Here is a 12,497-nt window from a genome sequence, read left to right as displayed (position 1 = left end):
GGTATCCAATACCTAGTACTATAGTATCTGCTAAATATCATGAATAGCAACGAGAGACTGTATAGATACAGAAACGAGTAGCTCAAAGATCGAGTGGAAAGGAAGAATAAGAGTGGAGTCAAGATAGATACAACAACTATCTGAACATAAAGCTCATGCACTAGGATCAAAATACTAAAGAGATAAAGCAAGAAGTACCCGCCTTATGTGTCGATCGTGCCAAACGATCTCACGTCGAGACGCTCATCTCGGATCAAAATCCTGCAAATCACATGATGTACAATTTAGCTAATCACACATGTAATATCCGGCTAAACCCCAAAACCCAAACTAACTAGTGGATACCCTAATCGAAATGATTAACCTCAATTATTTCCTTTATAGATCCAATAAGATCCAACCCAATGTCAACCATAGTTTAATCCATTCAATTGATTAAATCAATTTAGATCATCCATTAATTAAATTGAATCTCTGTTATCAACAGATTATTAAAATCCCAAATCTGATACTTATCAAATAAATCCATAACTCCCTCACAAGATTAGATTTATACATAAATCATCCCTATTCCAAAACCAAGCCTCAACAGATTCTCAATCCATCACCACCAAGAATCAAATCTCCCTTAATCATATAATATGTACAACCCATCCATACTTCTACGGGTTAGCAACAATTAAGCATCCAACTAACTAGATAAAGAAAACATCCAAACAATCTACTAATTTCTCCATTCCAATCCTCTTACCTCTTCTTCTTCAGCAGCCAGAAATTGACACGGATCAAACGGAGTCAGCCACAAACCATCGGCGATGTGAAGAGCGAAGCCACTGCCTCCAAAATAATAACCCCAAATAACCATAATAAAGCCACTCCACATATGAAATTAAACCAACTTTCTAATCAATACCCTTTTAAGTTAGAGATCTTACCCTCAAACTAGATCTTCAACCTTTCAATGAAGCAACCGAATGCTGCTGTGAGTAAATGGATCCGCCAACTAACCACAACAAATCATTAGATTAGTATCCAACCAACTTGTTGATTAACCAGAACCCACACAGATCTTACCTCAGATCAGATCTATAGTTCCACAACTGCTCGGTGAAGGAGTCAGAATACATTCATGGGGGAAACACAATTCTCTACTATAGATCGGATGAAGAGGATGAGATAAGGCCCTGGAGCGATCGGGTTTATCGGGTTCCTCCTCTTGTCTACAACCGATCGAGTGCTCCAACGCACTGGACAACAACGGCACCACCTAGTTGAGCTCCCAGCAGATGCTAACGCTTGAGATGTGGGTGTGACAAAGCCACCGAATGGCTCCCCCTTCCCATCGACAACGGCAAGGCGGCACAGATCTGCGGGCAGGAAACAAAGGTGGCTCGATTTCCTTTCCGGCGAGCTTCTATGTCCGGGAGGAGAAGAGGAGGCGACGCTGTGGTGCTCGCGTGAGAAGGAGGGCAGAGAGGAGACTGCGGTCCGTCGTGATCGGCAATGGTGCGGCGGATCGCGAGGTGAGGACTCGGGAGAAGGAGTTCGGCGATGCAGAGTAGTTGGGAGAGGGACGATCTGCCGGGGGGGGAAGCGAGGCCGGCGATCGGCCGACGCCGTTGCGGGCCTCGGATGGTGGCGCGAGGAAGCGAAGGGGAGAAAGGGAATCGGCGAGATGGGGAAAAAGAAAGGGATTCGGTGCCGCAAGGGGGAGAGGTGATCGGGATATAGGAGGCTTCGGCGTGGAGAGTTTTTAGGGCTCGGGTAAGGGCCGAATTAAATAGGAAAGAGTTTATAAATTTAAACTTAGGTTTAGATAAATCAAAACTTAAGTTTATTCCTCAATCAACTCCCATCTTTGGGTATTCCAAATAGGCTTTCTCTAAACCTAATAATTGATCCCCTTAAAATACGTCATACGAGCTCCGATTAAATCCCAGAAAATTCCTAAAAACTCCTAAAAATTCCAATAAGATTATTTGTCCAATAACCTTATTATTTAGATATTATTTGGGTGCTGTATTTTACAGAAATAGCTGTAACGACCCGACCCTTTGGCCTCTTGGGCGGCCCTTGTGGCGGCCTTCCGTCAGGATTCATCCTTACGCCCGGAGGTTTAGAGTTCAACTCGGGAGACAAAATCCACGCCAGGTGGAAAGTCCTAGTGAGTAACGACACGCCCAAGGGTCGTCGGTCGTCATCTCACTTGGTTACCGATTCATAAACTCTAGTACTTAAGCCTCGAGGTCTAGAGTTCGAATCTCGGGGAGGCAACTGCCGGGGGTGGAAAGTCCTAGTGAGTAACCGCACGGGTCGTCGACGACATAAGGGCCGCCAGTTGGGCCGCCACAAGGGCCGCCCAAGAGGCCAAAAGGGCTGGGTCGTTATAATAGCCGCGAGCGCTATTCACCCCCCCCTCTAGCGCGTCTCGATCCAACAGATATGACTTCGACCTGGTGCATTTGGCCAAGTGGAACTGACCGAAGCTACCCTTAAATGGATCCTAACTAGTTAGACCAAGGTTTAGTACTAAGCTCAATGGGTAGGACTATTTGGAAAACCTCGAAGGCATGGTTACTTTAATGAGTTCCTTGTGACTCACCATAGCCCAGAAGTTTATCCAAAGAATGCTTACTTGTTGAACCCAAAGCTAAACCTGAATCTAACACAAAGTTAACCCAAACCTTAAAATTGAATTATCTCACAACAATTATAGGATTCCCTGATTGAAAATCTAGGTCGGGTGAGATGATTAAGAAATTTAAAATTAAAATTCAAAATTATTTTAAATCAAATTTCAAAATTATTTTAAAACTAAATTTCAAAATTAAACTTAATTTCAAAATCCTTTCAAAAATCTTTTAAAACTTAATTTCAAAATCTTTAAAAAAAAAAAAAATCTTTTGAAAACTCAATTTCAAAATTATTTACAAAATTATTTTAATAAAAAAAAAAGTTAAAAATTATTTTAAAAACTTAAATTTCAAAATTATTTTAAAAACTTAAACTTCAAAATTATTTTAAAAACTTAAACTTCAAAATTATTTTAAACTTAAATTTCAAAATTATTTTAAAAAATTTAAATTTCAAAATTATTTTAAAAAACTTAAATTTCAAAATTATTTTAAAAACTTAAATTTCAAAATTATTTTAAAAAACTTAAATTTCAAAATTATTTTAAAAACTTAAATTTCAAAATTATTTTAAAAACTTAAACTTCAAAATTATTTTAAACTTAAATTTCAAAATTATTTTAAAAACTCAAATTTCAAAATTATTTTAAAAACTTAAATTTCAAAATTATTTTAAAAACTTAAACTTCAAAATTAAAAAACTTAAATTTCAAAATTATTTTAAAAACTTAAAAATTATTTTAAACTTAAATTTCAAAATTATTTTAAAAACTTAAACTTCAAAATTATTTTAAACTTAAATTTCAAAATTATTTTAAAAAAAAAATTAAACTTCAAAATTATTTTAAACTTAAATTTCAAAATTATTTTAAAAACTTAAATTTCAAAATTATTTTAAAAACTTAAACTTCAAAATTATTTTAAACTTTAATTTCAAAATTATTTTAAAAACTTAAAAATTATTTTAAACTTAAATTTCAAAATTATTTCAAAACTTAAATTTCAAAATTATTTTAAAAACTTAAAAATTATTTTAAACTTAAATTTTAAAATTATTTTAAACTTAAAATTCAAACTTAATTTAAAAACTTAAATTTCAAAATTATTTTAAAATCAAATTTCAAAATTATTTTAAACTAAAATCTCGAAATTAAACTAAATTTCAAAATTATTCAAAACTCTTTCAAAAATTTATCTCTAACAAGTTTACTTCAATTTAACTATCGTGAAATCCATTAAAACAATTCAACCACTTACTATGTAGGAATTGGATCAATGGATGTTGGATAGTGGCTGCTCCAGACACATGACTGGAGATAAATTGAAGTTTACTAAACTAACGTACAAGAACTTAGGATCAATTGCATTCGGTAACGAAGGTCAACTCAAGGTAATCGGAAGAGGTAATATCGAACTCAACTCCGATTTTATCATTCGAAAAGTCCTTTTAGTTGAAAATTTCAAGTTTAATTTATTAAGTATAAGTCAATTGTGTGATAGCGGATACTTAGTAACTTTTGACAAAACCAGGTGTTTAGTTAAAAACATTGAAAATCCTGAAATCTTACTTAAGGGACTTAGGATAAATAATATGTATTCAATTAATCTACCGACATCCTCAAAAAGGTGTTTTCTAACACAAGAAGAGGAAACTGATTTGTGGCACAGAAGATTGTGTCACACTCACACTAGACTCATTTCAAAAATGAGTCATAATGGTTTAGTTAAAGGTTTACCAAAACTAAAATTCATTGAAAATTCTATCTGTAATGCGTGTCAACAGGGAAAACAAACTAAGTCAACACACAAATCAACAAATCTTGAAAGAACCAGCTCCTTACTTGAGCTCCTTCACCTTGACCTATTTGATTCACATGGAGCTAAGTCACTAAGCAAGAACCAGTATTGCTTAGTAATAATTGATGACTACTCTAGATTTTCATGGGTAAAATTCCTAAAAACTAAAGATGAAACCTATGAAATATTTAACACTTTATGTAAATTAATAGAAAATGAAAAAAGATACTAAAATTAAAAGAATAAGAAGTGATCACGGAGGAGAATTTGAAAATCATAAATTTACCCAATTTTGTAAAAATAATGGATATCAACATGAATTTTCATGTCCTAGAACCCCCAACAAAATGGTCGTGGAACGAAAAATAGAACTCTACAAGAAGTTAGAACCATGTTAAATGAATATAATTTAAATCACCAATTTTGGGCAGAAGCAATAAATACTGCAAATCATATTCAAAATCGAATCTTGATCAACAAATTTCACAAGAAAACCCCTTATGAACTATATTATCATAAAATTTCTAACTTAAATTATTTAAAAGTATTTGGATGTAAAGTTCACATTTTAAATACTAAAGATTATTTAAGAAAATTCACACCCAAATCTAACAAAGGAATATTTTTAGGATATTCCTCAAACAGTCGAGCCTATAGAGTCTACAATCAAAACACCCTAAAAGTTGAAGAAACAACTAATTTAATATTTGATGAAGAATATAATCTACCAAATATAAATGCGAATGTTGAAGTTGACCCAAGAAATATAGAAGATGATGAAATTCAACCAAATCTTAATATACCAGAGGAACCAGCCCCTGACCCACTTATCAGACCAACTAGGGTCAGTACCTCTCACCCATCTGATCAAATTTTGGGTGATCCAAATCTAGGGGTAAGAACTAGATCCTCCTACAGAATTCACAGTCAAATTGCCCTAATTTCTAAAATCGAACCAAAAACAATAGAAGAAGCACTACCTGACCCGGACTGGATCATAGCTATGCAGGAAGAGTTAGCCCAATTTGAGAGAAATCAAGTCTGGGAACTTGTATCTAAACCCTCAAATAAGTCAATAATCGATACAAAATGGGTATTTAGAAACAAGCTAGATGATCAAGGCGAAATAATTAGAAATAAGGCTAGGCTTGTAGCTAAAGGATTCAGCCAAGTTGAAGGTTTGGACTATGATGAAACCTATGCCCCAGTAGCTAGACTAGAATCCATTAGAATGTTGTTAGCCTATGCAGCAAACAAAGGATTTAAACTATACCAAATGGATGTCAAGTCAGCATTCTTAAATGGATTTATTAAGGAGGAAGTATATGTAAGCCAACCCCCAGGATTTGAGGACTTAGGATATCCTAATCATGTATTTAGGTTAAAAAAGGCCTTGTACGGACTTAAACAAGCCCCTAGGGCATGGTATGAACGATTGTCAAATCACTTAATATCCAAAGGTTTCAACCAAGGTCAAATAGATCCAACTCTATTTGTAAAAACTGTAGACAAAGACATCTTCATAGCTCAAATCTATGTTGATGATATAATTTTTGGATCAAATAACTCTAAATTTTTAAAAGAATTTATTAAATTAATGGAAAATGAATTCGAAATGAGTATGGTTGGTGAACTTAATTTTTTCTTAGGCTTACAAATAAAACAAACTAAAGATGGAATATATATTTATCAAACTAAATATGCAAAGGAATTAATTAAAAAATTCTGCATGGAAAATTCAAAAATAATAAATACACCAATGGCAACCAACATTAACATAGACTCTGACCCTGAAGGAAAACCAGTAGATCCAAAGTACTATAGGAGTGCCATAGGAAGCCTGCTTTACCTAACTGCAAGCCGACCCGACATATTATTTGCAGTTGGTATGTGTGCAAGATACCAATCTTGTGCAAAAGAGTCACATTTAACCTATGTTAAAAGAATACTTAGGTACATTAAAGGTACTCTAAATATAGGACTCTGGTACCCTAGAACTTGCACCTTTGACCTTCTTGGCTATTCTGACTCGGATTACGCCGGATGCAAGTTAGATAGAAAAAGCACAAGTGGTAGTTGTCAATTTCTAGGACAATGCCTAGTAAGTTGGTCAAGTAGAAAGCAACATTGTGTTGCTTTATCTACCACTGAAGCTGAATACATAGCCTTAGGTGAATGCACATCTCAATTGCTATGGATGATGCACACTCTTAAAGACTATCAACTGAACTATCATAACACAAAAATCTCAATTGATAATATAAGTTCCATAAATTTAACAAAAAACCCAATTCATCACTCAAGGACTAAACATATAGAAGTAAAGCACCATTTTGTAAGGGATCATGTAGCTAAGGGTGATATTATACTCAACTATGTTGAGTCAAAATCAAATCTAGCTGACATCTTCACAAAACCCTTACCTGAACTTGAGTTCAGCTCACTTAGAAGACAAATAGGAATGTGTTGGGTAGAATAGACAATTTTTTTTGGTTATCATTTGCTTTTAAAAATTCTAGGAAAAACAGTTTTCAAAACTCCAATTTTGTTAGATTTTTAAAATTTGGATTTAGCCTAGGTTTCCCCTAGATATCATGTACCCCTAGATTAAAGCCAGAGCATCTCACAATCACCTAGGGATACCTTGCTTGTGTTTTGAAAAACTTAGAAAGGCGTGAGATGCATAGGGTATTGCCTGGACTCAAGAATGCTTATATCTGTGCATCAATATGAGTCTGGGCGTTAAATATGCAATAAACATTAATCAAGTTAAGTTCTCCAGCTCTAGTCAAGTCTACCTGGATCAAATTAACTCAACTTGACTAACCATGTGAAAGCTACTGCCCTCTAGGCAATCAGCAAGTAGCTAAAGGTTAGACAATTGGGAAAAGTGTGTTTCAATTTGTTTTAAGGTTCTAATCAAATTACTTTACCTGATTATTTTAAGGCTCTGATACTTAATCAAATTAAACTCAGTAATTTAATTTGACTCATGCTTGGACTAGAAAACAATCTACTGCTACTCCCTGTGTCCTAAAACTAAATATTTTTTTTATATATCAAAGTTTCTTCAAAATGCATATTCAAAACTTAATTACAGTTTTTCAAAACTTGTCCATGTAATTGAGTATTCAAATATTTTCAAATCTAGTCAACTTTTTATAACGTTTTAAAGTTTTCAAGTGACCTCATATAACTTCTAAGCAAATCCCTTTATTGAAAATTCAAATACTCATATTTTCAAACTTAGTTAGTTTTAAGACTATTTTAACTAGACTTAGTTAGATTGTACTCTAAACTTAGTTATTTGGCAAAATATTTTCTCAATACAAATCATTTCGAAGCTAAATATATAGCTAAGTATTTTCAAATTTGGCAATCTAAGAAAAAAATGTGTTGTTATCCTTCTTTGAAAATTTTCCTTCAGAAAAATACAAATCCACTTTCAAACTGGTTTATTTTTGATATATGGCAAAGGGGGAGAGTAGGTAAATTAAAGTTAAAAGAAAACTCAAAGTAATTAATAAAAGGAGGGCTTTTATTAAGGGGGAGTCTAATATTACCAAGTTTCCAGCTTAACTGTTATTGCATTTGAAGTTTATTTACTTAAGCTTAGTTTACTTTATGCATATGTTGTTTTTTTTCTTAACTTTGAATTACGTATTGCCATAATAAAAAAGGGGGAGATTGATGGTGCGGGAAGCATCCGACGATCGAACCTAAGTTTTGATAATGGCAAAGGATTCAAAGTTAAGGTGCTTTGTTTTCTGACGCTGAGTGTTTCAGAAAGTCCTAAGCTGGTTAGGCAAGGTAAAACCCTAGGGGTGGTAACCCTAGGTCATAGGGGTGGTAACCCTGTGCGGAAAGCCTTGGTCGATGGCTTCAGGCAAAGTCCTAGGGGTGGTAACCCTAGGTGGAAAGTCCCGTGTCGCGAACTGTGAAAGTCTGAAGCGGATGTTCAAGAAAGTCCGGAGCATCGAGTCGAGCAAAGTCCGCACGATCTGGAGGATCGACATGGTAAAATCTCCAGTGGAGTAGGTGAGGACGCTTCCCGTAGAGGAGGTTTCCGGTTGGAAATCCAGTCAGACCCGGACAGTCCGGAGACTGCCATAATTTCATATTCATACTATTAGTTTGTGTTAACTTTGTGTTGCAGGTATTTTGGATTAACATACTTGCAACCAAAAACACAAAGGAGAACTCGGATGAGCAGTGTCCAGGCGCCTCCATGGAGCTTGGAGGCGCCATGGACACAAGGCGCCTTGAATGGAGTTCAAGGCGCCTTGACCGGAGGTTGAAGGCGCCTTGGATAGGCTGAAGGCGATAGAGTTCGACCAGGTCAGTGCTGAACCACGCGGGTGACTCGGCTCGTTCAAGGCGCCTTAATGAACAGTATAAGGCGCCTTGAACCCCCTTTATAAGGGGTCTCGACCAGCAGCTTCAAACCATCTTCTTCCAAGTGATTCAAGTGCTACGTGCTGCTCCAAACGACGTTCCGAAGTGCTGCTACTTGTGCCCGACGACCAGGAGCTCCGAATCTTCATTTCTTTGTCGTTGGTATAATTATTTACTGTTGTTTATTGTACTTCAACTTGTAATCGTTTATCGAGCTTATAGTTGTTGCCCACCGGAAGCGATCAAGGATCGCGGGCCTTCGAGTAGGAGTCGCCTTAGGCTCCGAACGAAGTAAACGACCGTGTCTCTGTGTTTGTGTTTATTTACATTTTCCGCTGCTTTAATTACTCTACGAACGTTTTACGATTCCGATAATCAAACGAAATAGCCGCGAGCGCTATTCACCCCCCCTCTAGCGCGTCTCGATCCAACAATAAGCCACTTATCCTTTTCTGAACTATTCAGAGCCTTTTCGTAATCAGTAGGTCAATGAGTAACACATCATTCGATTCTCTTACAAGAGATCCATATCTCTCAGGAATATTACGTGTCCTACCTGATCTACAAAGAGGTTGTGTTATAATCGGTTGTGGTTCTTGACTAGGCATCTCATTAGTATTTATTAGAGTTCCTTGAACTTCATCAAGTTCAACCATACTCCCACTTTCTTCCTGTAAGAGAAATTTTTTCTCTAGGAAGGTAGCATGCCTTGAAATAAACACTTTTTGTTCCAAGGGGTGATACAATTAGTAATCCTTATTTTCCTTAGGGTATCCAATAAATAAATACTTATCAGACTTGACATCTAACTTGTTTAATATAATTCTCTTCACATAAGTAGGACATCCCCATATCTTCAAATAAGATATGAGGGGTTTCTTACTAGTCCATACCTCATATGGAGTAGTTGAGATTGCCTTCGTCGGGACTCTATTTAACAAGTAAACATCTGTCATGAGTGCATAACCCTAAGGGTACGTTTGGTTTAAGTTATCATGTATAACCTAGGTTATGGGGAATAAAACATAACCAAATGTTGTTTGGTTCAATTTAGATAATGCAACAAAAACTTGTTTGTTTGAAAGTTTTAATGAATAACCTAGTTTAATATTTTACTATATTACCCTTAGTTACAAAACCAACTATACATAATAATAATAATAATATTATTATTATTATTATTATTTTATTATTATTATATTATTATTATTATTATTATTATTATTTAAACTCTACATTTATTTTTTACTTTTTCTTTTTCACATTTTTCTTTATTTTTTATATATTATTTATTTATTTATTTTGTTTATTTTTTTATGTGTTTTTATTTTTTTAGTTTTTTTTACCTTTTTAATTTTTTTTAATTTTAAAATTTTTAAGTTTTTTAAGTTTTTTTATTTTAATTATTTTTTAACGTTTTTTTTGTTTTTAAAAATTTTTTAATGTTTTTTTACATTTTTATATTTTTTATGTTTTTAACGTTTTTTTATTATTTTTTAATTTTTTTTATTATTTTTATTTTTTAAAGTTTTTTCTATTTTTTTCTCATTTTTTTTAATGTTTTTTATATTTTTAATGGTTTTTTTTAAATTTTTTTAATGGTTTTATGATTAGTTCATTTTAATAATGATTCATTCATTAGATGAGATGTGTGTAATATGATTGATCAATGTTAATTAGATTAGAACATACAAATGATGAGTGGAAACAATGTTATCACTTGATTTTGTAAACTAACTCTAATTTACACCGAGTCAATAAATAATTGTACATATATGAATTACACTGAAATAATAAATAATGTGTTTATTTATGTAGATCAAGACAACTAAAACATCATAGCTGAACTCAATAAGGGTGAGAAATTATATGGGGATAACTACAAAATTTGGCATCTCAAGATACAATACGTTATTGAGGAACAAGAAATTCTAGAGGCTATAAATCAAATCATGGAAGAACCAGCTGATGGTTCTACAACACAACACAGACGTGACCTTGATGCCTATAAGGCATGAAAAAGGAAAGACTCCATTGCTAAGGGTATATTGATTAGTTCAATGGTGGATGACTTGGTATTTGAGTATGAGCCATTACCATTGGCTCATGCTGTCTGGGTAGCCCTTAAAGAGAAGTACAGTGGAGTAAGTCTCAGTAAGCTCCGTCAGCTAACAATTAAGTTTGATAGCTGTAAAAAACACTCGAATGTTACCATGGCCCAACATCTCAGGGAAATGAGTAACATGATTTGAGAGCTTAAGATTGTTGGTCATGCGTTGACCGATGAACAATAGGTTCAAGCAGTTATCCGTTCCCTTCCTGATTCTTGGGAAACGATGAAATAGAATCTGACCACAGTGAGAGTATCAAGACTTTCACCGATGTCTCACGCCATGTTGAACTTGAGGCAGAGAGGATTGAATCCGTAAGGATTTCTGGTCAATCTTTTGTAGCTGAAGGTTTTGGTTCTAAGAATAAGAAAAGATGGTTTAAGAAAGGAAAGGGAAAAAGAAAGGAGACTAGTGCTGTTTCTGTTAAAAACCAAATCAAGAAGAAAGAAAAGAGATATGGACAAAGACCTATGAGCAAGTTGACCTGCTTCAACTGTGGCAAGAATGGTCATTTTGCTCAGGATTGTACTGAGCCTAAAAAGGTAGATCCATCTCTATCTTCTTTCCATGAGCATGATGTTGTAAGTACAATGTTGTTAGCTAATTTATATCCTTTGTGGATTGTAGATTCAGGAGCAATGAACCACGTAGCACGTGATCGAGCTACATATGTGGAGTACCGTCGGGTACCAGCTGTCAACAAATGGATATATGTAGGAAATAATGCAAGAATTGAAGTCAAAGGAATTGACACTTGCAAACTCAACCTACATGGTGGGTGTACGCTGTTTCTACATGATGTCCTGTATGCTCCTGAGATTCGACAGAATCTGGTTTTCGTCATTTGTCTTCTTCATTTAGGTTATGATGTAAATTTTTATAGCCATTGTGTGGAACTTCTAGGGGTGTCAAAAATGAACCCGACCCAACGACCCAACCCGAGTCGACCCGAAAAAAAAATCAGGTTCGGGTTGGACATTTTCGGGTTCGGGTTGGAGGGTTGGAGAGTTAAAAATTTTCGGGTTGGGTCGAATCGAGTTCGGGTTGACCTAGGTTGACTTAAATATAGGGTTTAGTGAATTTTTTTGGGGTTAAATTGAATTTTATTTTTAAAATTAAGATGTTTTTATATATATTAATATCACGTTTGTATGATAATGATAGAGTATTGAAATAAAAGTGAAGAATTATAGGAAAAATAGTCCAAAAAAGTCATTTGAATCGGATTTTTGGGTTATCTGGGTTGGGTTCGGGTTGATCGGGTTGGTCGGGTTCGGGTTCAGGTTTAGGTGTTTTGGGTTGAACTTGAGTTCGAGTAGGGTTCGGGTTGGGTGTAAAAAAAAAAAAAAACTCAATCCGACCCGACCCAACCCGACCCACCCGAATTGACACCCTTAGGAACTTCAAATTAACTCTGTGTTAATTGGGTATGGTTATGTAACAAATGGTTTTATGGTTCTTGATGTACAACCAAATAATAATGATGGTTATTTTTCAAACATTGCTCTTGCTAGTAATGCTAATGTTAATGATGAAATTTGGCATGCTAGGCTAGGACATA

General features: G+C 34.7%; 1 long non-coding RNA gene across 1 annotated transcript; it reads right to left on the bottom strand.

Annotated features, from left to right (window-relative positions):
* Window positions 1-207: 207 nt before the first annotated feature.
* LOC121973205 lies at window positions 208-1,774 on the bottom strand. Its single transcript, XR_006109419.1, has 4 exons — window positions 1,075-1,774; window positions 936-1,003; window positions 752-833; window positions 208-261 (listed from the first exon to the last, which is right to left on the bottom strand). It is a non-coding gene; the product is annotated as an uncharacterized LOC121973205 (long non-coding RNA).
* Window positions 1,775-12,497: the final 10,723 nt, after the last annotated feature.

Source organism: Zingiber officinale, chromosome 4A (assembly GCF_018446385.1).
Source record: "Zingiber officinale cultivar Zhangliang chromosome 4A, Zo_v1.1, whole genome shotgun sequence".
Taxonomy (NCBI): Eukaryota; Viridiplantae; Streptophyta; class Magnoliopsida; order Zingiberales; family Zingiberaceae; genus Zingiber; species Zingiber officinale.
Note: the sequence above shows the minus strand (reverse complement) of the source record. Positions and strands in the feature narration are given on the sequence as shown.